The 25,428-nt window shown below is 36.8% G+C and overlaps 1 long non-coding RNA gene across 1 annotated transcript in view; it reads right to left on the reverse strand.

Moving 5' to 3' along the window:
* The window catches only part of LOC116184105 (uncharacterized), a 149,592-nt gene that overhangs the window by 83,868 nt on the left and 40,296 nt on the right, over nucleotides 1–25,428 (reverse strand). Inside the window, exon 4 of the long non-coding RNA XR_013342125.1 lies at nucleotides 18,869–19,159. This is a non-coding gene — a long non-coding RNA (uncharacterized LOC116184105). The remainder of the gene's footprint in view (nucleotides 1–18,868; nucleotides 19,160–25,428) is intronic.

Genomic DNA, 25,428 nt, shown 5'->3' on the forward strand with positions numbered 1-25,428 from the left:
CCCTGATCTGAGAGGACGAGAGGTTGTTCTTTGTTCATTAGATGTGGCCTCTGCTCCACAGTCTGCACTTTTATGAGAGAATCTTCTACCATTGCTATGTGTCTGGGCATCCCAGTTTACACCAGTGCAGCCTCACTGTGGTAAGACACCAGTGTTAAGAGCTGCTAATGCAGTGGTAAAGAAACAAACCCAAACACTAATGGAGCTTGTCACAGTTTAAACCTTTGGACCTATAACTATAGCAGCCTGTAAGAGTTTACAAGCTTTTCTTATTGCCCTTGATGTCCCTGACCAGATTTAACTCTATCAAGGCTTTAGCTTTGCAAACCTGACCCCTGGTGGCTCAGGAAATTTCTCTGTATTTCTCCCAGGTTACCTGTCTTTGCAGACCCTCTGCAGACTTCCTTTTTGTGCTTAAATTTGTCCAGGAGCTTCTTGTTCATCCACACAGACCATTGAGGTATTTCTGCATAATTCTACAGGTGTCCTTAAGGAAAGCTTGACTTCTCTGACCACATCAGTTCTGTGTACGTGCCCCTGAGAACTCCTTTTAGAATGAAACACATTTGTCCTCTGTGTTGTCTTTGTGAACACTATCAAAACAAGAGAAAATTTTCATCTGTGGGATAAATAGGACAGGGTTGGCAGAGAGGGAGAAGTAAATCTTCATGAATACTGTTTAGACAAAGGCTTCTGTGAATAATTTACTGAACATCCTTTGGGATGGGATGAGTAGTAACATCTTCATGATTTTTGTTGCACTAGAATGGTAGCTAACCATACTTTAGATAATTAGGTATTTTTTAATCATCTGATAAGACCAGTCAGAATGTTATCTAACAAAAAATAACTAGAATTTATAAAGTGAGGTGATGGTTTCCTTTTCATTTAAAGGAGAGAAAGAGAAACATGGCTGGAGAAATCACATTCTAGAAGACACTGACAAAGAGAAAGGAAGACTTCTTGGTGCCATAATCAGTTCTGGCTTTTTCACTGAGAGATATGATGGAACAAGGTGTGGAAATACACTGATTTATTGCTTCCACTGTTTGAAATAAAAGTGAGTTTTTGTTTGGAACAAAGACTGAATGCCTGTTAGTTTATGGTTCAGTCACATGTAATAGTTCAAACTAAGACTGTCTGGTAAGCCCAGAAAAGGGTTATTGGGAAATTATTGGGACTGGAAGGTACCTTGGTTCTAGAGTAACACACAGCTAGAGGCTCCAGAGCCTCGAAAAGGTAAAAGGCTCGTGGCCCCTGACCTGAAAGTTTGGGAAGTAAGAGGCCCAGTCAATGCAATTAAGGAAAGCTTTAAAATGTAAAGACTCAGTTTGTTGAAATGGTTTGAGTATTCAGAAGGGACCTGTCATGAAACCATGTGATAAATGCACACATTCCTACATACAAACCCTTTAATAGCACTGAGAAAAAATCAAAGTAGTAGATCTTAATTTCTCTTGCTAACAACCTCTCAGGCAGAAAGATTAATATGTGCCAGCACATCTACTAGACCCAAGCTGACTATTAAAAGATTTTTTTTTTATTTTGCATATTATTATTTCTAAGTGGACCACACACCATTGTGAAAAATAAACTCTATGTGGTCATTCTCTTGTTTACTTTTTTTTTTTTTTAATATAATAACAGCTTTGGATGTCTTAACAGCATAGTTGCTAAATTTTGTTTATGGTTTCCAAGAAAAAAACATATGCCCATTTATTCTAAAAAAGAGACTGCTAGGAACTGTAAGCCCTAATGCCATTTTAAATCCATTTTACTAATTTATTCTTTAGGAGACTATAGAAGAAGCCATTTCAAATGCAGTCAGGAACTTGATGCCAGTTCTTCCAGAGCATACTAGTTGCATGTATAATTAAAGTCATGTTTAAACTGTTTTTCATAAATGCAGTGCTTTTCAGAGGACCAATCACACTTTGAGTTTTTGCAAAACTTCATGATTATGCATAAGCAGAAAGAGTATGAGTTAGCCTGATTTTGAACCTCCAGAAAAAATGAGAATCCTAAGAGGAGTAGGGTATATAATAGCAAGGATAGCTATAGGGCAGTCTGAACCTTGATGGGAATACCTCCAGGCATACAGGCATGACAGCACTTTCCAGCATGTGTTTAAGTCATTCTAACACCAGACTTGCACATAAAGTTGGATCTCTTTTCCCATAAAGATACCTGGCAAAACCAGCAATATTAACTCCATAGATTGAATTAAAATGCCACAGCTCTGGGAGAGATTTCTACATTACTATCGAGTTTTAACAATAAAGGTCTGTATTTTTATCATTTTTATCACTTTGCAAATTAAATTCAGAGCTAGAAAGGACAATAATCTCAGCACATAATTCAAGAGCTACTATGGTGTTTTTAGAAATATGGTGCTATGACAAATCCAAGAAACCAAGAATTCTGCCAAAGGCACTCAAAGAAACCAAAACAAACTGAAAACACTCAGCCACCTCTGCCAGAGCCTAAATCAAAGTCTTTCACAACTAGCAAGCTCAGCAGAAGATGGCTAGATTTTGAGAAAGCCTGCCTTAGATTTAAAAGGGAATATTGTCCACACAACTCTAATTATCAGTCCATCACACTTCTCAATGGCCACCATTAGCAGTGAAAGTTTTCCAGCAGCCAGTTTACACTTGAATGGGTAAGGGAAGCATGAGGCAGGTGGAGTCAGTGAAATGACAGGTCTGCCTATGGGCACACACGAGGAAGAATGGAAGATGGAGAATGCTCCACTTTCCAAAAATGTAACAGATGAATACAACTGCCCTAACAGATTTCATAATGTATTCTATTTGCTATGAATGGGAAAAGAAAGCCAGATATTTGATTTCAGTGATCATCACCTGGATCCCCACTTCAGAACAGTGAGACCAATGCTAAAAGCATTCAGGAATGGGTATTGCATTGCCCTTCCAAGGTGAAAGCACTTATCTTTTGCTTTTCAAATAATGAGTGTATGACACTTCTGCATGACACATCTGTAAAAACTGCCACACTACCCACCTACTTAAACATTTTCAGAGCATCTCATCTCATTATTCAAGTCTGGAATCAAACACCCTCCTTGCCTGACTCCTTTTTTGCCATGTAATTCCAATCACTGCAAGAGTGCAATTACTTTTATAAAGGGACTGTTCAAAGTGAGACAAAGTGGTAGAGTAAGGCCCTAACTTGCAAAGCTTAATAATAAAAGCTGAAGATTTTTATTGCCTGCACATTATAATTAATTAGGTACAGCAAATCAAAGAGGAGAAAAGAAACAGTTTTAGTGACAATATGTGCATTGTTTCACTGAATTGAGACTAGGGTTTTAATCTCTTATGTCTGCTATGATCATGCAGCTTTTCCTTGATAAATACAAAAAGTTATGACTTCAACAAATAGAAGTGTCACAGTTTACAGCGGCAACCAAAAAAAAAAAATCATTCTCTGACTTCTACCTTGGAAAACAAATAGTACTTACACAGTCACTTCTCTTGAGAAGGAAGGATAAGCTAATAGTATTTTTGGTCTGAAGCCACCACTTCATCTCCCTGCCTCTTACTCTCTTCTTAAGAAGAACAAAAAACACAAGGAGAAAGAGAAGTCTTTTCCAAGGCATGATTTTCTATAACAGGAGAAAAAGCTCTGCAAATTACCCTTTAAAAATAACATTTAGCTTTCGCATTTTGTGTAATATGAGTATTTTTGAGTCAGTGCAGTAGTAGTAGCACACAGACAGCTCAAAGTTACCAGATTTTCTCACTAAACTACATTGCCTGACACTGATGGAGGAAGCACCTGTAGAACATAAAAAGGTAATTTTGTGCCCCCAGAGACAGAGAGCCCTTGGGTGCTTTGCTGAAACATCCATTTTCCTGCCAGCAATGTCTGCATGTTGCACACAGAGGAAAAGAGAGACATTCTGTATATGAGAAAAACGTGTCTCCCTCCAATCTACCTAACCTGACTGCCAGCTTCCTTTCATGGTCTCAGCACTTTTTGCTCCTGAGTATGAAGAACAGATGCCAAAATCCCATAACAAGGAACAGCTTCCCACAAGATTTCTTGCAAAATGCAGCATAAAGGAGGTTTTGACAAACCGTTAACAGAGTCCAGAGGAACAGCTCCAAGGTAACAATCAGGTTCCAAAATCAAATGTCCTTGCTTTAATTAGAGCCAGAGACTGTAGTGAAAACAGCAGAATCAGAGTGCATTAGGAGAGTTTATGATAAAATCTATGGAAACAACTTCCAAAACAATGTAAATTAATAATTTTACTACTTCCAAATCTGACATTATTTCTTTGCAAGTAGCTCTGCTTTGTAGTGGAAATTTGTCTTTTTATCTCTTCCCAAACCTTTTTTCTATGTTACTCAATAATAATTTTTCTATCAAATCACCTTTCTTAATTTAATTTTCCCCATTCATTTACCGTTTTTTCTGTACAACATAGAAATGTTACATTCACAGAAGATTTCAAATACAAACAAACCACAAAACAAAGTCACAAAATAAAAGCATATTGGTGAAGGTTCTGTGGATATTTTTGGCTAGAAGACATCTCTTGCTTCAACATTCACTTCAAGGGAAAGCTGTGCTCATATCCTGAACAGCTATCAGATGAAAAAAGCTTTGCTGCAGGAAGTTGAATTTGCCTTTTGACCTCATCACATTTCTCTCTATTATATGGCAACTACAACTTGTTTTCACTAACCAGAAGCTGCTTTTTAGTTATGTTGAACTTTCCAAAAGGTATTCAATGTAAGTGTGAACATTGGGTTTTCTCAGTAGAATGGAAAGAACAAAGAAGCCAGAAGTCAAAGTTCTTACATAAAATAACACTACTTCCACATGCAGAAATCCTTAACTTTAATCCACAAGTCTGCCTGTGACAGATCTGTGCATAGAAGAGGCCTTGGAGTCCAACTTTTTTGTTACAATAGTTTACTCTTCACAAATGAAACTGCCTCCTGCACTGGGGTTCTGCTATTCCTTGGTCCATCTTCCTAAGAGAATTAAAACTTGGCCACCACTCCCCAGAAACATTGGATAGGCATCCACACATACACTGTCTGAGACTACACAGAGGGTTACATAAACTCAGCCACTTTTCTCAATCTTTCTGCATTCATTTACCCATCACAATTATTTGTGCTTCATCTGAAGCGCTGCACAGTGCCATAAGAGAAACACTTTCCACTCTTTCTGAACAAATATTATTCTTTTTCATCACTGAATTACTAGCCATAAAATATATGGAGGTAAACCTCCTATATTATCTTATACAAAGGTTTATGATAGGTGCTATAATTCCCTCCACATTTTAGCCTCTACAGAGCAGAACAAAATACATTCAATTTCTGATTCAATAAAAAACTCAAATAAGAAACATGTCAGTTAAGTAATTAAAATGTGTTTCTAGTAAAGATTCTCTTTACCTTGCTATCTAAAATTTATAAAAATGCACAAATATTTTAATTTGGGCCAAATTTTTTCCTTAAAAGTTTAAGAACCTTTTCCATAGAATTTTTGATTGTTTCTTTTGATTATTTCTTTTTGGGAGGGAAAAGTTGAGCAAGTCACACACACAGGCATTGCCCTGTTTTGTTTTGGTTTTTTTTCTTATTTTCTCCAATAATTTTTTCAACTAATTTTTGCTGCTCATCATTGTTTGGGGTCTTTTAGGATTTTCAGTAAGTTCTCTATAAACACAGTGTTTTCTCACAGGCTCAAATATTTTTCAAATCTTCCTAAGAATTCCTAGGATTCTTTATTTTCTAGGCCAATGTGTGAAAGGTTTCAAGCACTATGTTCACATAAAACAGATCGAGACAGTGCATTGTACTATTGAGCAAATCAGGAAATGAGAACTAAGAAGTTCTTAGCATCACATAAAACTCATACAGAGTGTGCACGCCAAACATGAGTCTGATTGGGTTTATCTACAGAAGCAATGCAGGTGTTCACTGACTTTCCACTTGTACCTGGTCTCTTGGCACAAGCCAAGTTTAAACTGTTTATTCCTAATCTATCTTCACTAAATATAAAACCAAACCAACAAATCACAATATTGACTGTGATTCCCCTAACAACATACATTCATCCTGCATTGCCAAACAGAATTAGCAAATTTTCTATCTTCAATATCAGATGTTCCTTCACTTGTACTTTCCTTAAATACTATTAAAAAACATGAATATAATAAACACATACACACAAAAATATTATTTCAAGTATCTTTTCTCAATATACTGTAACTTTTAATGCAAAAGCTAGTCAGTGTATTTTTATGCATGACCATAAAAATCTACATGGAGACATAGTTCTAGCACTGTTAAAGGCTGGCTCTTATTCACAAATTGTTCATAACAATAAAAACACAAAATAAATAAAGAGACAAACAAGACAAACTAGAGCCACAAGCAAAAATAGCAATCTTCCTCTAATAGAAGATAGTAATACCTGATGTTATCTCCAAAACTCATCACTGAACAGAGCCGGTCTCCAGGGAACAGTTAACAGGTTGCATTATCTTTGTAATAAAACAAAGAAATAAACTCATCTGTGAAAGTCATTAATGTGTTTAGGTGCTGCTATAAAGATTACATACAGCCATGTAACAGTTGAGAAAATGAGCTTGTTTTTCTAACTAGCACTTCCCAGCATTCTCACAGGTGCTGCTGAAGCTTCCTGTCTCATTGGGCCAGGCAAATCCAATAGCTAATTTAGCAAAATGCACTGGTTCCTCCCTCCTAACAGAGATCTGTTGTGTGCTGCTGTAATAAACAGTCCCTGAATACATTTGAGGCTACCACATGAATGGAAGTACCTTTTCAAACACCACTGTGGGGCAGAGGGTTGACAACAAGAGAGCTGACAACAAAACTGAGGTAATCCCTGGAGGTGTTCAAGGCCAGGTTGGATGGGGCTCTGAGCAGCCTGGTCTAGTGGAAGGTGTTCCTGCCTGTGGCAGGGGGTTGGAATGAGATGATTTTTAAGGTCTCTTCCAACCCAAACCATTCTGTGATTCTGTGATAATTCCTTTAAAGAATATTCAATCTTTCAAGGTCCCAAGAGCCCCAAGTTTACACAGAAGGGATGTAACTGACTCATTATTCAGAAAAACAGGAGTTAGAATGGATATTAGTGAATACCAACTATATGTTAATTCTTTCAATAAAGGTAAACACAAAGCTTACTTTTTATCATGCGAGTGTGGCCTGTGTAACCTGTTGAAATCCTTTAGGCCTTTTAAAGTGTTTTATCCACATGCAATGGGAAAGCTCACCACTAGAATTGCATGTTTATTCATTATTTTTCAAATATTCTATATGTGGTATTTCATCAGGATTTCTAGCATCTGGCCAAAAATACACAGGATAAACAAAAGCTTAAGCTGCCTACCAGGGTTAAGTTGAAATAAATAATGGAGCTATGGAGCAAGGAATATTTCAATTAACAAAGAGGAGGTAAATTATAGAAGCTGGAGGCATGTTTCTGTGGGGGAAAGAAGAAAGGAGTGTGAATTCTTGCAAGTTTAAAATGTAGAACTAGCTCAACAGAAGTTAAAACAGGTACTGGAGAAAAATTGTAACACTGAGGTTTCCATGTGGAAAGAGGTTGCTGATGCTTCAGATTATCAGGTCAAAGAGATGAAAAAACCCACCAACCCTTTTCAAACTGACTTGTAACATAAACACCTTTTTCTATCAAACATTTCCTTGGAGACTACTTACATTAAGCAATTCACAGGACCTTTGCCTGCAGTAAATACACTTTTTCCTGAGCTGACTTGCCTGTTGCTTACCAGATGTACTTAGCTCTATGATTCTGCACAAACTTACATACAAGGCTTTATTTTCAAGGATTATCCCAGTGAAAAAGGAATCTGAGTATGCTCTTATATTTCCTGGTTGATGTTCCATTTTTTCACCAATGAGTGAATTACTTCAACAAAACCAATCTGAAAAGTTACTTGAGCTCCCTTGAGAATCCATCTAATTCCCTTAAACTGGATGGAAAGAGCATGATCAAAGTGAAAATGCACACTGAGAGACTTGCTGAAATGATCCACCAATGGGGAGGACAGAACCAATGGACTGAATTGTTTTAAGTACAGTGGGAAACAAACTTGCTATTATTGAAGTTCAAAACATGCTGAGTACAAAGAAGAGAGAGAGCATAACTGTCTAGTTCACTAGCTGAACATAAAAGTTGGGAAAAAGGTAATAAATGTATGTATCTCAAGAGGTAATTCCTTAAAAATCAGTTCTATATTTTCCATTCCCTCCTTTCCCAAATGTGGTAAAGAGTGTGTTTGTTTATGTCTAGTTGAATTATTCAAAGTAATCCTCTCTATTTATTAGTACCACTTTTTCAGAGTGCACTTGACTATCATAGATCATAATATAGAATATAAGAGTCCAGATAAACAGAGAGATCTCTGATTACAGATGATTCTGTATCCTTCAGCACTGTGAGTCAAACATCCTTGATTTACATCCTTGCACTTATGAAAAGTATAATTAACTGTATTTTTAAAAGATTTTGAATAGAGCAAAATAATACCACTTACAGGGTCAAGTTATTAACATGATTGTAGAGAAGAATCTGCATGTTCTTGTACAATGCTAATGTTGAACAACTGGAGAATGTCCATATTTTAAAGAAATAAAGTGGGTTTTATGAACTGAAACTGACAAAATTTGCTGTAACATAAATATTGAGACTGTGTGGAGACCTGATAGCAACCTCAGAGTTTCTGAAGGAGCCTACAGGAAAGGTGGAGAGGGGCTTCATCAGGAATGGCAGTGATAGAACAAGAAGGAATGGTCTGAAATGAAAAACATGAAATTTCAGCTAAATATTAGGAAGAAATTCTTCCCTGTGAGGTTGGTGAGGCCCTGGCACAGGCTGCCCAGAGCAGCTGTGGCTGCCCCATCCCTGGAAGTGTTCAAGGCCAGGTTGGATGGGGCTCTGAGCAACCTGGGATAGTGAAAGGTGTCCTTGCTCATGGCAGGGGGTTTCCAACTCAATGAGTTTTAAGATCCATTCCAACCCTTAACATCCTGTTCTTAACACACTGCACTGCATTGCTTTTATTTCTTTTTTACCTTTTTTTTTTTTTTTTTTTTTTTTTTTTTGTCATTTGGACAGGATTCTTGTCTAAATAATCACTGAGCAGCAATACAAGCTCCTGATTCCTTTAGGTGTGATGTCAAGATGTTGCTCTGATTGCTACAATGACTATCAAGATTCAAATAATAACTGCATTGGTAGGAAGGCATGACGAGTTGAAAGTTACAAAGAAATCTTTGAAAAATATTAATAAGTCACACTGAAAACAACACTACAGGTAACAGGAACTATTAAAAGAAATGAGAGAAAAGGAATAATGTATCTACTGGGTATAAGAGCCTAACCATTAGGGATATGAGGCAACTGGTTGTGAGGTGCACAAAGGTACCCAGAGACATATTTTAGTGAGGACACATATTTCTGCATTCCACAGATACTGGCGTAAAAGAAAATTGCTAAAAGGAGACTGAGCAGGTAAATTAAAGAAGGAAGGAAATTTGGTCATTTAGGCCACACATAGAACTCTAGTGACACAATGTCTCACATACCCACTGCTCCCGACACATGCTCATGTGTGCAGCTGGAGACCTCTGACTTCAGACAAGGAACAGAGTGACTGCTCACTCCTTGTTTGGGCTGGCATTCCAGACTGTCTCCACACCTTGTCATAGCTATGTTTCTAAAATACTGTCTGCCAGAAGCACCAAATCAAGTAGGAAGAGTTTTGGAAATAACCACCTTCACCACATTTCTCCAACTCCTGTGCCATTTCCCTTGACACCACTGCAGGTGTGCCTTGCAGAGTGTGACCCTGGATGCTCCCCTGGCCCCTGCCTGGGCTCTGAACAAACACACAGCACAGGAAGGCAGGTTTTGCCTCAAATATCTCACATCTTCTACACAGACCAGTAAGGGACAGGTGATTATCTTTGTCCCCTACAGGGAAAATGACTGATAATGCAATAAAATCCCAGACTGTCTCAGATGATATATATCAGAATGGCACAGGAAAATGCAGCTGTGGGTCAGGACTTTATGTAGTCAGTTAAGTCAAATCTTTTAGAAAAGACACAAATATAATTTCACATACATGCCAGAAAACGAATATGCATATTCAAATTACGTAACTCTATCAACATGATGTTCACATCAACATTCATGTTGCCGTTGGTTCCCAAATTTGGATTGGAAGGAGAACCAGATTGTCTCCAAAAAGAATTCATGAAACAATTTGCAAATGAAATTATCATAGTTTTTTACAATGACACAATTCAGTGTTTAGAAACATCTCCACAGAAGCATTAAACCCCAGAATTTTCCAGATCTCTCTGATCATTGTAGCTTTCTAAAAATTGTGGCAACTACACTTAGCATTTTGTTGGTTTTCAGTGACTTAAGTGGAAATACATTTTGTTACAAAACACCAACAGATTGTCATTCCTTATATTCTTGTTTTCAGCTTTGAGTAGTGCTTGAGTGTTGTTTACAATGTAAATATTTATTTTTCAGCATGGCAATCATCATTATCATAGTCTTAATTCTATACCCATATTTTGCAGGAAAAGAAACAAAGGGAAATAATTTCAGTTTTGTAGACCAATTAAAGCATCTGGTTTAACAATGAGAGCTCTTACTAAAAATATGTACTTAGCCCATTCTGCTTGGACAGTAAATCTACATCATTGTCAAGATTTTGCATGTATTACCATGAATGATATGTTAATAACTTAAAGATCCAAAGCATTATAACTGCCTCTCACTAAAAGTCTTACACTAATTGAAGTAATCTACAGGAAACAGCCATAGAATATAAATTTTCTGGGAGAAATTAATGGGAATCTAAGAAGAAGTTATTTCATGCACACAGTGGTTGTTTCATAGGTATTTGATGGGTAGGCTTTAGGAAAAATCAGCATCTCTCAGGTAATAGAAAAGGGAAATACAGTCATACACTCTAATAGAGCAGCCTGCTGAAAATACTCAACATAAGAAATTTTTACATAGCAAGCTGTTTTACCGTTTTGGATTTTCTTTCATTACCAAGATGGTCAAAGTATGGCAAATTAAAAAAAATTATGCTGAATGGGACATTCCAAAAGGATTTAAAAATGCAGAAATATTTCAGTTTTGCCAATAAATTGTAAACACCTCTGAACATTCAAGAAACCAAAATATCTTGTTTAAATTGACAACAGTGATTCCATGTTATTTTATGCACCATCAAAATTTCCTAAAAAGAACACTTTAGTGGCTAGGTGATTTTGGTTTTCTGTATATACCATGTGTTCAACTGTATTTTATTTATTATAGCTGAAGTCAATTGATTCCTGAAGATGGCACTAAGGAAAGTTTAAATTGATGCCTAAGAGAAAAAAAGTAAGGACATACAAACACAGAGGTACTTCCCTACTATAACTTCCTAGTCTGCAGCACTTCACACATCAGGGATTACGAGTTAGAGTTAATACCAATGTGTTTAAACAGTTCTCCACAGTTTTTTTAATCCATGAATTTGACTGAACACTCTTTGAAGAAAGGCAATTTTTAGAACAAAGATCATTTTTGTAGTCAAGAGTATCTTAAGGTGAAATTTTCCATTGTATACATACACACTTTTTGTGCATATGTAATAATATATCTTCTGTTTCTTGTTTTGAGCATGGATCATAAAGGAGAACCCAAGTCCAACTGCTCTTCTGATAACATGACATGCTAAAATAAAACTTGCTATGTGCCCATTTGTCTGTCCAGATTAAAGTTTTTATTAGGTGATTTTTTATTTGTTTTGAGAAGACTTGACCTGGGGTGAAATATAATTTTTCCATTCCATACCTGTGTTATACTCAAAAATTTTTGGTAACAAACATCACCCAAAGCTAGCTCAGATTTTACAGAAACAGCCATTTTCATTGCACAGCTATTAATTCACCAACCACTCTACCAGGTGCAAAACAGACTAGATCAGATGCATTAAAATGGTCACAAATCAGCTACAGTGTATTTTTCAGGACAGGTTTGTCCTCATACCAACACTAGTAGAAACCAAACACCACTCCACCTTCCCTGAAAAGCCCAGAATGTTTTAAATATATTTCTTATTGCCACATGGCCTCTCTTCAAAGCATGATAGAGCCATAATCTGTATCTCCTTTTTGATGTACCTAAAAGAATAATCCCTTAGATTTTTTAGTGGCTGGGCAAAATTTAATCCCAAGGATCAAGCAGCTAATAACAAGAGTGGGCAAGCCTGGCTTCCTTGCTATAACCCCATATTAGGGGTCAGTCATCCTCATGTTGCTACCTCAGCCCAAAACTTCTTGCTCCTCTCAGAGTCCTTCAAACTACTAACAGAACTGATCCAGAGACTAAAATATAAATTTATGTTTGCTGTGAACAAGAAGACTTGATTACACTTCTGAAATACTGAGCAGGTTGTGATTGGGGCATTTTTCTATCTCCATACATACTTAAATTAATTTACAGATATGAAAACATTCAACATCAAGAATTCAACTAGGGAAAAAACAGCTTTTGATATGTTTAGCAATAGATTTTGTCATAGCTTCTTGCAGCACAGTTAAGTTCCCTAGTGGTTCAGTCCTAGCTTTCTGCCCTTCAAGTTAATGTCCTCCACTTTTTTCTTTCAAGTAAAATTCTGCATAAAATGTATACTCCACCAGAACCAGGACATTGCCAGCCAGAACAGAAAGTCTGTGCAAGTCATATAAAATATTTATAAAATATTTATAAAATGTGGCCTTTGTGAAGAAAATTCCCTCTCATTCCAACCACTTTGATGCTAAATTGAAGTTGCAAGAATGAGGGTTAGTTTTTGACTTTAATTTTGGCTTTTCTGACCCTCCCTTTAGCCATTTTGGATACATACTGCACAGTTCAGAGCCATCTGGTGAAAATTAATTTTTCTCAGCTACATGAGGGATCTATCTCTGCTAATTAGCTGGCTGCAAATGTGAGTTAGCTCATACCTTGTTAACAAAGTAAGTCTGCTTCCACTACCAAGGTAACTTGGTTCATGTTACAGCTGATAGTTAATCAGAAATTTACCCTTCCTTCCATGCTGTTTTGGTCTCTTCTACCCCTTTCTATGGTTATACATTGCCTGAGAGTACCTGAATATTTTTCTTGCCAACCTAAAGGGGTTTTTAAAATGTCTGACCGATTGGGCCTTTTAGAATTGTTTATTCATGTTAAAAAAAGTCCAACACTCCTTGATCCAGCTATCTAACCTATGAATTTGGCAAAGATTTTTCTCTAATTTTGCCCTTCAGAGACAGCTTTCATTGCTCCATGAACTCAAATGAAGTCACAAACATAAGCTGTTATAAATCATGGTACTCTTCTATGATTTTCACTCAGTGTGACTTTTTAAATATTTCTAAAGACAGTTTCCAAAAACATTAAGTGATAATTTTCATAACAAATTCTTAGTGCTTAATGTTATAATTGCTGGATAGTGACACAGAGCTCAAACTCCTTTGGTGGAAACAGTTGCCTTATACTTACCACATTAAGGATTTTCTTATAACAAAATGTTCTATCCTTTCACTTAAATGCAGGAATAAAATGAAAACCTAGGTGCATTAATAAAGCATGCCTAGATGCCAAAATTTCCACTAAGAGCAATACAGCGCTGACATGTAAGATGAAAAATGAAAACAGCTGCATGAAGAAATGAAAACACAAGCCCAGAAGTCAGCAGTTTGCTGCCTTGCACACCAAAGCCCCTGTCTGAGGGCTTTCAGGGTGACGTAGTGCAGCAGGCACTGCTCAGCTCCACTCCCACCAGCCACCAGAAAATAAAGATATTTCAGGGAAGCACTTAGGCCAAGAAAGAGCCCCTGTTCTAGTACCAGCCCTTAAAATATTGTAGGACTGTCCTTGAACAACTGATGACTCCTATATCTATATTCACTAGTCTTTCTGTACTTGCTTCCAGAAAGCAGTTTTGGGTTCCTTCCAGGCTTTTTATCATACAGAGAAGGGCCATCACACTCCCACAACCTAATTTAAAGTGAGGAAAGCTAAAGTGTCACAGTAAAATAGTAACTGACCTTGTTTACCCAAGATCGTATTTTGATTCATATTAAAGTACCCAATAGATAAGCTCTTCCCTGCACAGTCTTAGACAAGTGTGTATCTCAGTAATGTACTCAAAAAATATTTATATGCCCAAGTGAAATACATATATATATGTATGTATTTCTAGATTTTTAGACCAAATTCAGCAATGCAGACATCTTCTACAGTTTCCTACCATTTCTACCCCTTTCCTGTAGACTATAAAAGAAGTCAGATAGCTCAATATCCTTTACTTTTAGATAAATATAAAAACATAAAGAGCATTCTAGTCTTGATTTATATGGAGTATTGAAGCCAATTCAGTGTTGCATTTTGCAAAAAGAGCGGATGTGCAGCCCTTTTAAAGGGCAGCAGTGTCACTGATTCCTTAGAATGTGTGTGGGTTTGGCTGGGGTAGAATTGATTTCTTTCATTGTGGCTAGTGTGGGGCTGTGTTTTGGATTTGTGATGGAAACAGTGCTGATAACTCAGGGATGTTTTTGTTATCACTGAGCAGTGATCAGAGTGTCAGTGCCCTTTCTGCCTCTCACAACCCCACCACTGAGTGGGTTAGGGGTACACAAGGAGTTGGGAGCTGATCCCAACTGGCCAAAGGGATATCCCAGATCATATGGAGTCATGCTCAGCCTAAAAATTTGGGTGAAGAAGGAGGGAGGGAAGGATGTTCAGAGTGATGATATTTGTCTTCCCAAGTCACCATTAAATGTGGTGGAGCCCTGCTTTCCTGGGTGTGCTGAACACCTGCCTGTCCATGGGAAGCAGTGAAAGGATTCCTTGTTTTGTTTTACTTGGGTGTGTTTTTCTTACCTGTAACTGGTATCTCAGGCACAACTTTTCTCTTTTTTAGCCTTCTGATTCTCTCCCCCATTCTACTGGTTTTGGGGTGAGCAAGCATCTGTGTGGTGCTTGAATGCCCAGCTGGGGTTAAAACATTACAGTGTGTTTTCCTACTACTGTCACCCTTAATTCTAAAAAATTGATTTACTGAAACCAGTTGTTTAAATATTGACTATTTGAGAAAAGAAGAACCTTCTCATAAAGTATAAAAAAAATTGATATTACATAAAAATTAACATACAGTACTATTAGTGTCACCTCTGTTGTTCAGTCTCATTGTTTTCCTTATAAATTGTATAGCTTGAATTGTATAGCGTGTAAAAGCTAAGTTGTTTATACACTAAACCATGGCAGAAAACAAATTTAAATGTCCATATCCTCTTTATGCAGATGTCCTACATGAAAACACCAGCTATTGAAATAATAGTCTTTTGAAAGGAGAAGTCTGTGGAATGGACATTTTGTTAGGACTTTTATCAGAAAGCTGAAATGATACTACAGAAGAACAGAATCAAGTGCAATGTATTTGTTCACAGAAGTAGAAAAGAATTGTGTCATAATTTCCAGTGGCTGTTATTTTCTGGCTCATCCTTCAGAGTGACATAACTCCTCCTTTAAGTAGTGTGAACTATGGAAAATACCATTTTCTGCTTAGTCTGTTTCCTCATGTTCAGCTGTCATAAAGGTGAATTTTCTTCCTGTGATTCATCTTTATGATTTTTTGTATTGTTTTTCCTATTGATCCCTATTATTGAAATTGTAATAACTATATGGAGGATGCTCTTCAAGAAAGCATGAATGGCCTAGGAACCTCTCTTCCTCTTATTCTAGATGGAATGAATCAGGAAGTATGCTGCAGTCACCAACCTGTTTGCCTTATTTGCAATTTTATCTTATTTCTAAGCCACATTACTGTGGACTTCCCTTGTTTATTTAAAAAATTCTGATATTTTTGCACAGTATTTTAAATACAACAGATTATTCAGGTGTTGAGGGTCTTCCCTCTAAGAAGATTCTTTAAAAGTCAGCCACCAGGTGAGTCGTATTTAATTATCTTTTCCATAATCTCAGAAGAACTTCAGTTCCCAAATATTAGCACTTTTGATTTTCAGCCAGATTACAGAGTTTATTTCTGTCTTTCAGAAAGTAAGACAAGAGGTGATGACAACAAGAAGACCCTCCCTTGCTATATACACCTCAACAATACTGAAATAAACCCATCTTGGGTAGAATTATTTACTACAACTGTATTGCTGTTGTTCAATGAAAAATATCTAAGCTTCAGGATGAGATAAACATGCTAAATCAAATTTTGCTTCTTTCTTTCTCCAACACTTCCCCTCTCTCTTCCCTAAATCCCTAAATCAAAAATTACAAATCTGTTATCTTTAATCAAACAATTTGTACAGGACAGAAAACATCACACCTCTATATGCTTGCACAAAAAGTTATTTGTAAAAATAGGGTCTCAGGATATTTTGTTTGTGTTTTAGGGGTGACATTTATGTGAACAAAATAAAATTGTAGGCCCTGGTGCTGGGGTATCTGCTACATATGGGACCACTGCACACACTATAGCTGCACAGGTCTGGGGTTCCTTTCGCTGGTTTTTACTCACCTTTCAATGCCCCACAGAGCTTTAACCAACAGATACAATTCACGTTGTATGAACAAAATTCGTGTTTTCAGATTTTGCATTTCTGAGATTTCCTACTTTGTTATGAAGTGTTCATATTTTCTACACTCTTGGTCCCTTTTGGTACCTGTTTTTCATTCAACACTGCATCTTGTTGAATGCATCAAATCAAGTTAGATTCTCAACCTGGGAAATACAGCTCCAGTCCCAGCTGACACCATGCCATCAACATGCTAGTTAGAAAACTACCTTGTCAGCAAGGCAAAAGGCAGATTTTTAATACAGCACTAATCATCAGCTAACTCAAAAACATGAGCTGGATAAATATTATCAAAGATCACAGAATAGCCACCAGCTTCTATTTTCTTCTCCTCTGCCTCCCTTAGCCAGTCCAAATGTCCTCACAGCCTGGGTTTCAGCACATGGCACATTCAATACACTTTTGATGAATTCCTGTAAACGTCCAGTTTTTCTGCTTCAGTATTCTCAAATATTCCTGCTCCCAAGAAAACCAAATTTATAACGTGAGGGGAGGCTTCATATTTCTGGCACATGCAGTTGTGCAGATGTTATTCCTTAAGGAAGACTATCTTGATTGCCTCTGTGAATAATGGCTACGAGATGGCAAGGAGCCAACAGTTCTCTTAGAGCAGAAGGTATAAAACCACTCTCCTACTGAAAGAAGGCCCCCAGTAGGATAATATATTATTACGCATGATTCAAATTACAGGATCTGCAGCAGGGGAGCCAGTGGCTGAATCAGGACAGCCGCACGCAGAATACTGATGATGGGATGATGGAATGCATCATGCATTGAAAGAGCTATGGTTTAGTGCTTAAATCCTCTGTATTTTCAAAGTGACTAGAAGGATCAACATATAACTGAAGCACTGTAAACAAATTGTAGATTATTGTGTGTGAGAAGAGGGGAAGTTACCATGTTGTAACAAAAATTCTATTTTGGACTACTTCTTTAAATAAAATTTTGCTCTATGAAAGACTTGACCTCTTGAAGCCCACTAGCAACAGATATAGGTTTAATTTAATAACACAATATTGAATTTGTCTCATATCTGATTCTGTTTCGGCTATTAGAATACTGAAGAGCAAAACCTTGCCTCATTAGATTATGCAGTCTGAAATCTCTGCATTCCACAGTATCCTGGGCTGGTTTTAAATTGCTTGCACAACAAATTACTTTACCCACAAAGAACTAAATCCAAATGCTCAACACAATGTTGGCTTGCCCAAATGTTTTCCACTTATAATTGAACATATCTCAAGAAAATGTGTACATTTATTATTTAAAAAAAAAAACCAAAACACCCAAACCCCCCATATCAAACCTATTTCCTAACATGAAAAGCTGGCTAGATAAGAGTTTTTTTCAACCTAAGATCTAATCTTTTCTGTGCAGATTAAGCACATTCTAAACAAAAATTCTATATTTCGCTTTGCTGCAACATGCCCTGAAGCAGTATGCAAGCTCTCCCTTGACTTCCTTTCATACTGGCTCTTGTATTCAGTTATTCTGGTAAATGGATGCAAATCAGGTGCATTGTGTCGAGGTGGAAGGAAGGGGGTGAAATTTGTTCAGAAATGATCTCAGTTCTATTCATTAATAAAATGACATCTTGACTGAAAGTGGTGAAGAATGAAATATAACAGTACTGAACTTTACTCAGTTGTAACAGATGCACGTAAGAACCTTTAGAGAAAGCCAGATATGTAAAACGGCCACAGCGAAATGATTTCTGAAGCATTAGAATAAGTACTTAGACTGTGATGGCAGCTAAAGATGCAAACTCAATGCTGCAGCAACACCCTTTTTTACCTTCCAAGACACTTAAAGGCAATCTCAGGCTATAATACGAGGAAGCAGTACCACATTAGGTAAGGACTATGAGGAGGCAAACATACATGAAAGAAAAATATATGCACAATATTAACAATTAAAGACACTTTAAAGGTTTTTATGGGGCCAACAGAAAAAAAAAAATGGAACAATGCCCATGGTTACCTGCAGAGACAGCACACAGTTAAAAAAAAAATCAAGAAATTGTAGCCATCGTTTTGCATAGCGATTCAAATTATGCTGGCAGAATAATTAATGGAGGACCTAATCTCTGTGAGGGAAAAAAAAAAAAAAAAAGAAAAGAAAAAAGGCTACGTTAAACAAAGTTCATTACGGCATGATGTAAATGAGTTTCTCACCAGTGATGTCACTGATTGGCTGGGATGTAGAGCTGGTTTCGAACAGTGCAGCATGGCCGGATTGGCTGCTAGCTCTTCTGGTTACTGCCTGCTTGGGCAGCGGTCGAACCAGACTCTTTCTGTCTCTCTTGTTGTCGTTTGAAGCAAATCTTGTTCAGCCCAGCTGTGTCTCCATAGTAGTGGCACCCTAAGAGAGTCTCCCTCCTGCTTCCCACAGCTCATCTGTAAGGCGGTCGCTGCTGTGAAATACCAGCCTTTGGCACGGAGCCCAGACTGCGTTGTTAGATCCGTCTATAATACAGAAAAGAATTTTTTTTTTTAAAGCAGTTCTTTCACCGAATTACATCCTAAGAAGGATTAATAAGCACTAAATTGCAACTGATTTGTGGACTTTTAAATTATGTAGCTAGCACGCTTCCTGAAATAAAATATTATCTGACTTGCAATAGTATAGCATCATTGGTTTAAAAAAATAAAAGAAAAAAAGGAAAAAAAAAAGGAAAGAATGAAAGAAAGGAAGAAAGAGAAGCAACAACTCTTCTTTGTTTACCTTGATTACAAAAAAAATAATTCTTCCTTTTTTCCCCTAGGATGGTAACTGATATCTTGGTGCTACGCAAGAATATTTTAAACTATCGTCAGTTTTCTGTTTACATCCAAGTCACTATTTTCAGGTTAAGGCAAGGGATCTTAATTAGCATTCTCTTTAACTATGCAAACTGAGACAGGGCATGAAAGAAAAATGCTGTATGGAAGAGACAGAGACAGAGAGACAGAGGAAGAAGACAAAAAAAAAAAAAAAAAAAATCTGTGCAGCTTTTACAGTTCAGCTGTCTGACCCCCTGCAAAAAGAATGCAGTCATATCAACTTTGCCAGACAATGGAGTACCTACAGGCTTTCCTCTAGACAAGTCCTTTATAACCAGTCAGTATTATGTGCTGCAGACAGTGGCCAATCGCTAAGCTGCTTTCTACAGCAGTGACACAATAGGTGCACTGGCCACACTGTCCTCCTAGCCTCCGACAGCGGTGCAGGTTCATTTTTTGTACGCTGGAATATGCATATGTCTTAAATGTTCCCACTGAATGGGGAGAAAAACCCACCATCAGCCTAAGCTTGCTTTGTTTTGCTATAATTACATCAGCCTAATTACTGCAGCCGAGCCGCAGAGCCACTGCTCAGAGCGGCGCATAGGCATGCACGTCATATAAATATGCATGAGCACGCCTGCTTATTTAAATACAAAAATGCATCAATTGCTGGTGGTGCCTTTTTGGTTTTGTTTTCTGCATGTCCTTCCTCCCCCCCTCCAACACCCATTGCTGATAAACCAAGTGAGTTAAGGACGCCTTGCAAACGCGGTCACCATTTTTCTCCCTTTATTTATCCAAACTTTTATTCGTTCCGTTCTAATTGCTAGCATTCAGTAGGAGCTAAAAAAGAGGGGAAAAAAAAAATTCAAATGCAAATGAGTGTCAGTTAGTAAGGGAAGGGTATTGCAGACCTAGGGCATTTTTCTCCCTTGTCACTACCCATCAGAGAAAGCGCCTGTAAATGAATCTACGAGCACTCCATCATAGCACAAGATGCCCAGTTGCTATTAAAGCCCAGTGATCCCCCAGCATGTGCACGTTGTGTGTTTGGGTCCTCTGTAATTACTGCAGCTCTCGTAACTCTACCTGAATCCGCTCATCTAGTCCAAAGATTAAATCATCACTATCCACGTATTAGCAGACATAATTGGGCACATTCTATAGTGGGAATCGCCATGCTAATTTTTCTGATTTTATGCATGGGATTTACATATTCATGAAGAGAATAGCTGTTATGACCGCCGACAGAGCAACATGAAAAGAAAAGACACCATTCTTCAGCACGCAGAGTGTACAAAACCTAGAGGGAAAAGATGCAGCATATGGCGACAAGGAGGAGAAGTTGTTTGGCTTTCGAGGGTTATTTTCTCTCCTATTTATAAATTCTGGGTAGACAGCTTACAAAAAGCATGTAAGTATTCTGATCACGAAGGCAAAGTAAGTCTGTGTTATTAGTAATCAGCCACTGGTAGCTGAAATAAAATCATTTTCCACTTGGTGCCCAATGTTCTGCAAGTTTTGCCTTTGCATTAGAGACCATTATCAGTTTAAGGATGCTTAGGACATATTCATCTAGGAGTGCACAAAAATACTGAAGAATCAGAAAGGAATAGAAATTCCAGTTGATATTTAAAAAAAAAATCTTGATTTCTTTTCTAATGCCTACTTTGAATTAGGGAATGATACCTTTCCCAGGAAAGCTGTTATCTTCATTAGCAGAGGTATTTTTAACCCAACTTATTAGAACTGCATGTTTTCCAAATCTGACAAGATATATCTGAGTGACTTTCAGATTCCATTGTTTTTAAAGAAAAAAAATCACTAGAGAAAAGATAATTCAGGCAGAGTTATAAATAGAGTGCACCTTGATTTGTATAATAATTCCATATAAATAAACACATTATGCATACTGTAACCTTGTCTCTTTTATGTATTTAGTATAATAATTTCTTAAATGTTTGTTTATCTCAGGTATCTGCCAGTAAAAACAGCCCAAATTTCCTTATTACAGCCAGATATTTACAGATGCCTGGTTTCCCCTACATCTTCCTACATTTCATAAAGATAATACTGCAGTTAGCCAGGTGAAAAAAAAATTTTTTACAAGGAAAATTTTAATGCAATGGCCATGTTTGTTAGGTCTGGTTGTATATAATTTTTCTCAAAATATTCTATTCAGTACTTCTCAAAAGAACAAAAAAGAAGGGGTTTTTATTTATATTTTTATACTATACATTTCTTTGAATTACAGCCTTTCAATGCAGTCATGCAGTAACATTTTTGCAGTGACAGAAGTTATATTGCATATTACCTTATAAAAATATTTAAAAGCTGATTGATATTTTATATGTTATTATGAACTACAATAGCAATATTGAAAATATATTTTAAAATAAGCTCAAGAAATTGCTTTTGATTCTCTAAAGTAGATTTAAAAGAAATAAGTGAAAGAAGCATTAAAAAAATAAACTCAGCAATATTAACTAAAACATGTTTCTCCACTCAGATCACTCTTACTGTCTCTGTCAAAACAAAAAGCTATTAACAATGGCCTTCTTTGTGTTTGTCTTTACTTAACATTAGAACTTCAGCAACTGTAAATTGGCGAGCTAATTATTAATTTTCCCCTTTAGCATAAATGTCTGGGCTATGACATCATATAGCACAAAAATAAGCTTCACTGCTGAAAGGGAAGACTTTAGACAGGAGAATGGTGATATAATTTTTAAGATATGACCCTTTTAAAAACCTTAGCATGGCCTCTATTCAAAAACCCCACTCCATAATGTCAAGTACATTAGTGCTAATTTGAAGCTTTTGTTGAGGATATCAGAAAACTTCAAATATTCATGGAAGAATTTGAGGCAGGTTTCCTAAAGAAAATAGATAATTTTGTGTTCTGTGTTCACTGAGAGAGAAAAATTATTCTGTTTCTTGTTTGTAGCAATGAACCTGACAAATTTCAAGTGCTTTATTGAAAAAAATAAAATCATGTATATCTAAACATGGGCAGATTTCTGTCTTATTTTATAATCTTTACTGTACTGAATTTTTTTAGACTCATTCCAGCAGAGGAAACAACAGTATAAATTAAGAAATTTCAGCAAAAAATATGATCTGATTTGCTATATCTGGCATAAAATGAAATTTGACAATAGTTTAAAAATATATCTATATTCAGAATAAGGTCTCTTATTCTAGAAAAGCATCACCTATCACATCAGTTTTCTATCATTTCAATTGCTGTTTTCTTTACAAATGATCACCTTTTGCTCTGCATTTTCATTGCATGTAATGCTATTAGCCGCAGCCTTTATTCAAGCTCCTATAAATTCCCAGAATACACCGTGCTATGTCAACAGTATTAATTATGATGATATTTGATGTATTTACTTGCTATATCTTTCCACTTCTGAATTATGCCCCAGATTTTCAAACAACACTCAGGCTCTGACATCCATGTTTAAGCTCTTGCCCTGCTATGGGCTTCACTCCCAAAATTATCACAGAATTGAAATTTTAGATCCTAAATAAGCAGGTAGTCTGACTTGCAGAGCTGCCTGAAACCTGCAGCTCACTTATGCACTGCAGGAGCTCCCATTAAATGGACTGCCTTAATACAATGCAGATGTCAAATATTTTGCTTTCATAAGGAGGCCTGATACAAATATTGACCTGATCTTTTTCATTTTAGTCACTCCAACAATCCCAAATGTTCTGATGATGAAATAGAGCTTTCCAGGCTTGAGCTTGTACCCTTCTGTGGAAAAGCAACAACAGCTTAAGAGGTAAAAAATGTAGCAGTCAAGAATAGTACTTAAATTTGGGGCAACACGAGGATAGTAGTAGGTTGATGTAAAATACTGGGTTTGTAAAAAAAGTTTCAGTAAGAAAAGTCAGTAATGATTTAATATCTGGATCACAAGAACTGCTAAAAACTTGGAAATTCATTGTCCAAGACCTAGCCAGTTTAGCTGTAAACTACTCTGGTGTTAGAGCACAATAGAGAAATAGAGATTAAAATTATTCACTCAAGGTTTTACACTATTATATCTTTTATGGCAATATTCAGCCAAACACTCCTACATGGGAATAATGATAGAATTTTTAACCCCATTTTTTAATTTTGATTTTCCTGGACATTTTTTGAGCTACACACAATAAATACAGAGCTTATGCTTTTAAAAATTTGATTAATAAAATAGGTAAAGATGTTTTATTTGGGGGTAGATCCATAACCTGTGTGTATGCACTATTTAGTATATTATTTGGGGAATTTTCTTAATTTTTTAATAATTTTATTCATTTATTATTTAAAGTAATGGATGAAAAGATGACTGAGCCTTTTAAACGTCACTGAGGAATCACATTCAGGAATTTTTTTCATTACTCTATTTTTAAAATGCATAAAATTTTTTGCCTAAAGTCCTTGTCACTTAAAAGCATGTTCTGTTCTAGAGAAAAACTCACCTTCATTTACCTCTTGAAGAAACTTATGTTAGGGTTACGTTAACCCTGATCTCCTACTTCTTATTCAGAATTCATCCTTTCCTCAGGCTGTACTTAGTCCTCCTAAAGAGCTAAAATTGAATGATACGCTTGTGACAGTAATTTAATTAAACTGATTGTAGAAGCATGTAAACACACGATTAAGAGTCTATTTCTCCACACTGGCTTTGGTGCTTTCTACCTTCCAGTACCCCACCCACCATAAGTTTAATTTCACTTACTGTCTTCTGTTTATTTGAGAACAAAATACTCTGGGTGATGCTACATGAGCTGTATTTGACCTGTTGTATGTTCAGCCTACATAGATAACAGCCTACCATAAGCTCTGGCTGTTATTGAGTTAGCTGAACTAAATTGCTGATTTTAACAGAGTTTTTCTCCTTTTTATTAAACATGCAATAAGTAAACCTCAATAAATAGTCATTTCCAAGAGCAAATACTCTGGGGTTTATCATTTGATACAAGTTCCAAAGCAACCCCATACTATATGATGGATCTACTTCCACATGTTGTTTCATCTCAAGATAGAGTAAGTGGCTTTATCTAAAGGCTGGGAAATGTTACAATACAGTTGAATATTTTAATTATCAGGACCCAGAGACAAAGGTAATAATTTTCCATTGTATCTACCTCTTTATTAATGTGGAGATAGTATTGCTGTGCAGAGGACTGAAAAACCCATCTGCATCAAGGAGGATTTATGTGGTATTAAAAATATGCACCTAGGACACATTTGGAATTTCTTAATCGACGCTGAACTTGAGAGTCTACCTTTAATGGAGTGTGTTTTGAGTAATCTTTCAGCACATCACAGCAGCCAAGCACAAAGCCCATGCTACCCAGCTGTAACTCCATTTATTTGCCAACTGTTTCGTAACCTCGGGTTAATTCTCCTCAAATACAGAACACAAACACTGTATTTGAAATAAAACTCAAAGTTAGGAAGTCTTTTAAGGACAAGATGTCTAAACACTAAGGACAAGATGTCAAAAGCAAGATGACAGCCCTCTCAGACCACATGTGAACTCTCTCAGGGAGGCAATGTCAGTCTGGGTTACTGGGGCCACTGATGAAAGCAGAAAGACAATGAAGGACAGCTGCTGACAGGTACCTCTGACCTGTTGTTACACATGAAAGTTCCATCACCTTCCCTAAAACACAGAAAACCTCCATCCATTAGAAAATTGCACATGCATTGCACCTTACAAGCCAGCAATCACAGTAAGGTTTGGTGGCCTGTGTTCAGTGTTAAAAAAATTAATGCCCCCTGGCATCCCAGGGTGGGGGGACCATGAGTCCTCTATGGTGACTGCCCAACATAGGGAAAAGTCATGGATACCTACCAGTGTTTAAAATCTAAAGTTTTAAAATACTGGATGCCATCCTCAGAATTTACCTCACCTTTCTAACAAAACTTCGTCTTGGAGCAGTCAAGAGAGAGAAAATAAGATGCAAAA

Source organism: Lonchura striata, chromosome 2 (genome assembly GCF_046129695.1).
Source record: "Lonchura striata isolate bLonStr1 chromosome 2, bLonStr1.mat, whole genome shotgun sequence".
NCBI classification, from domain to species: domain Eukaryota; kingdom Metazoa; phylum Chordata; class Aves; order Passeriformes; family Estrildidae; genus Lonchura; species Lonchura striata.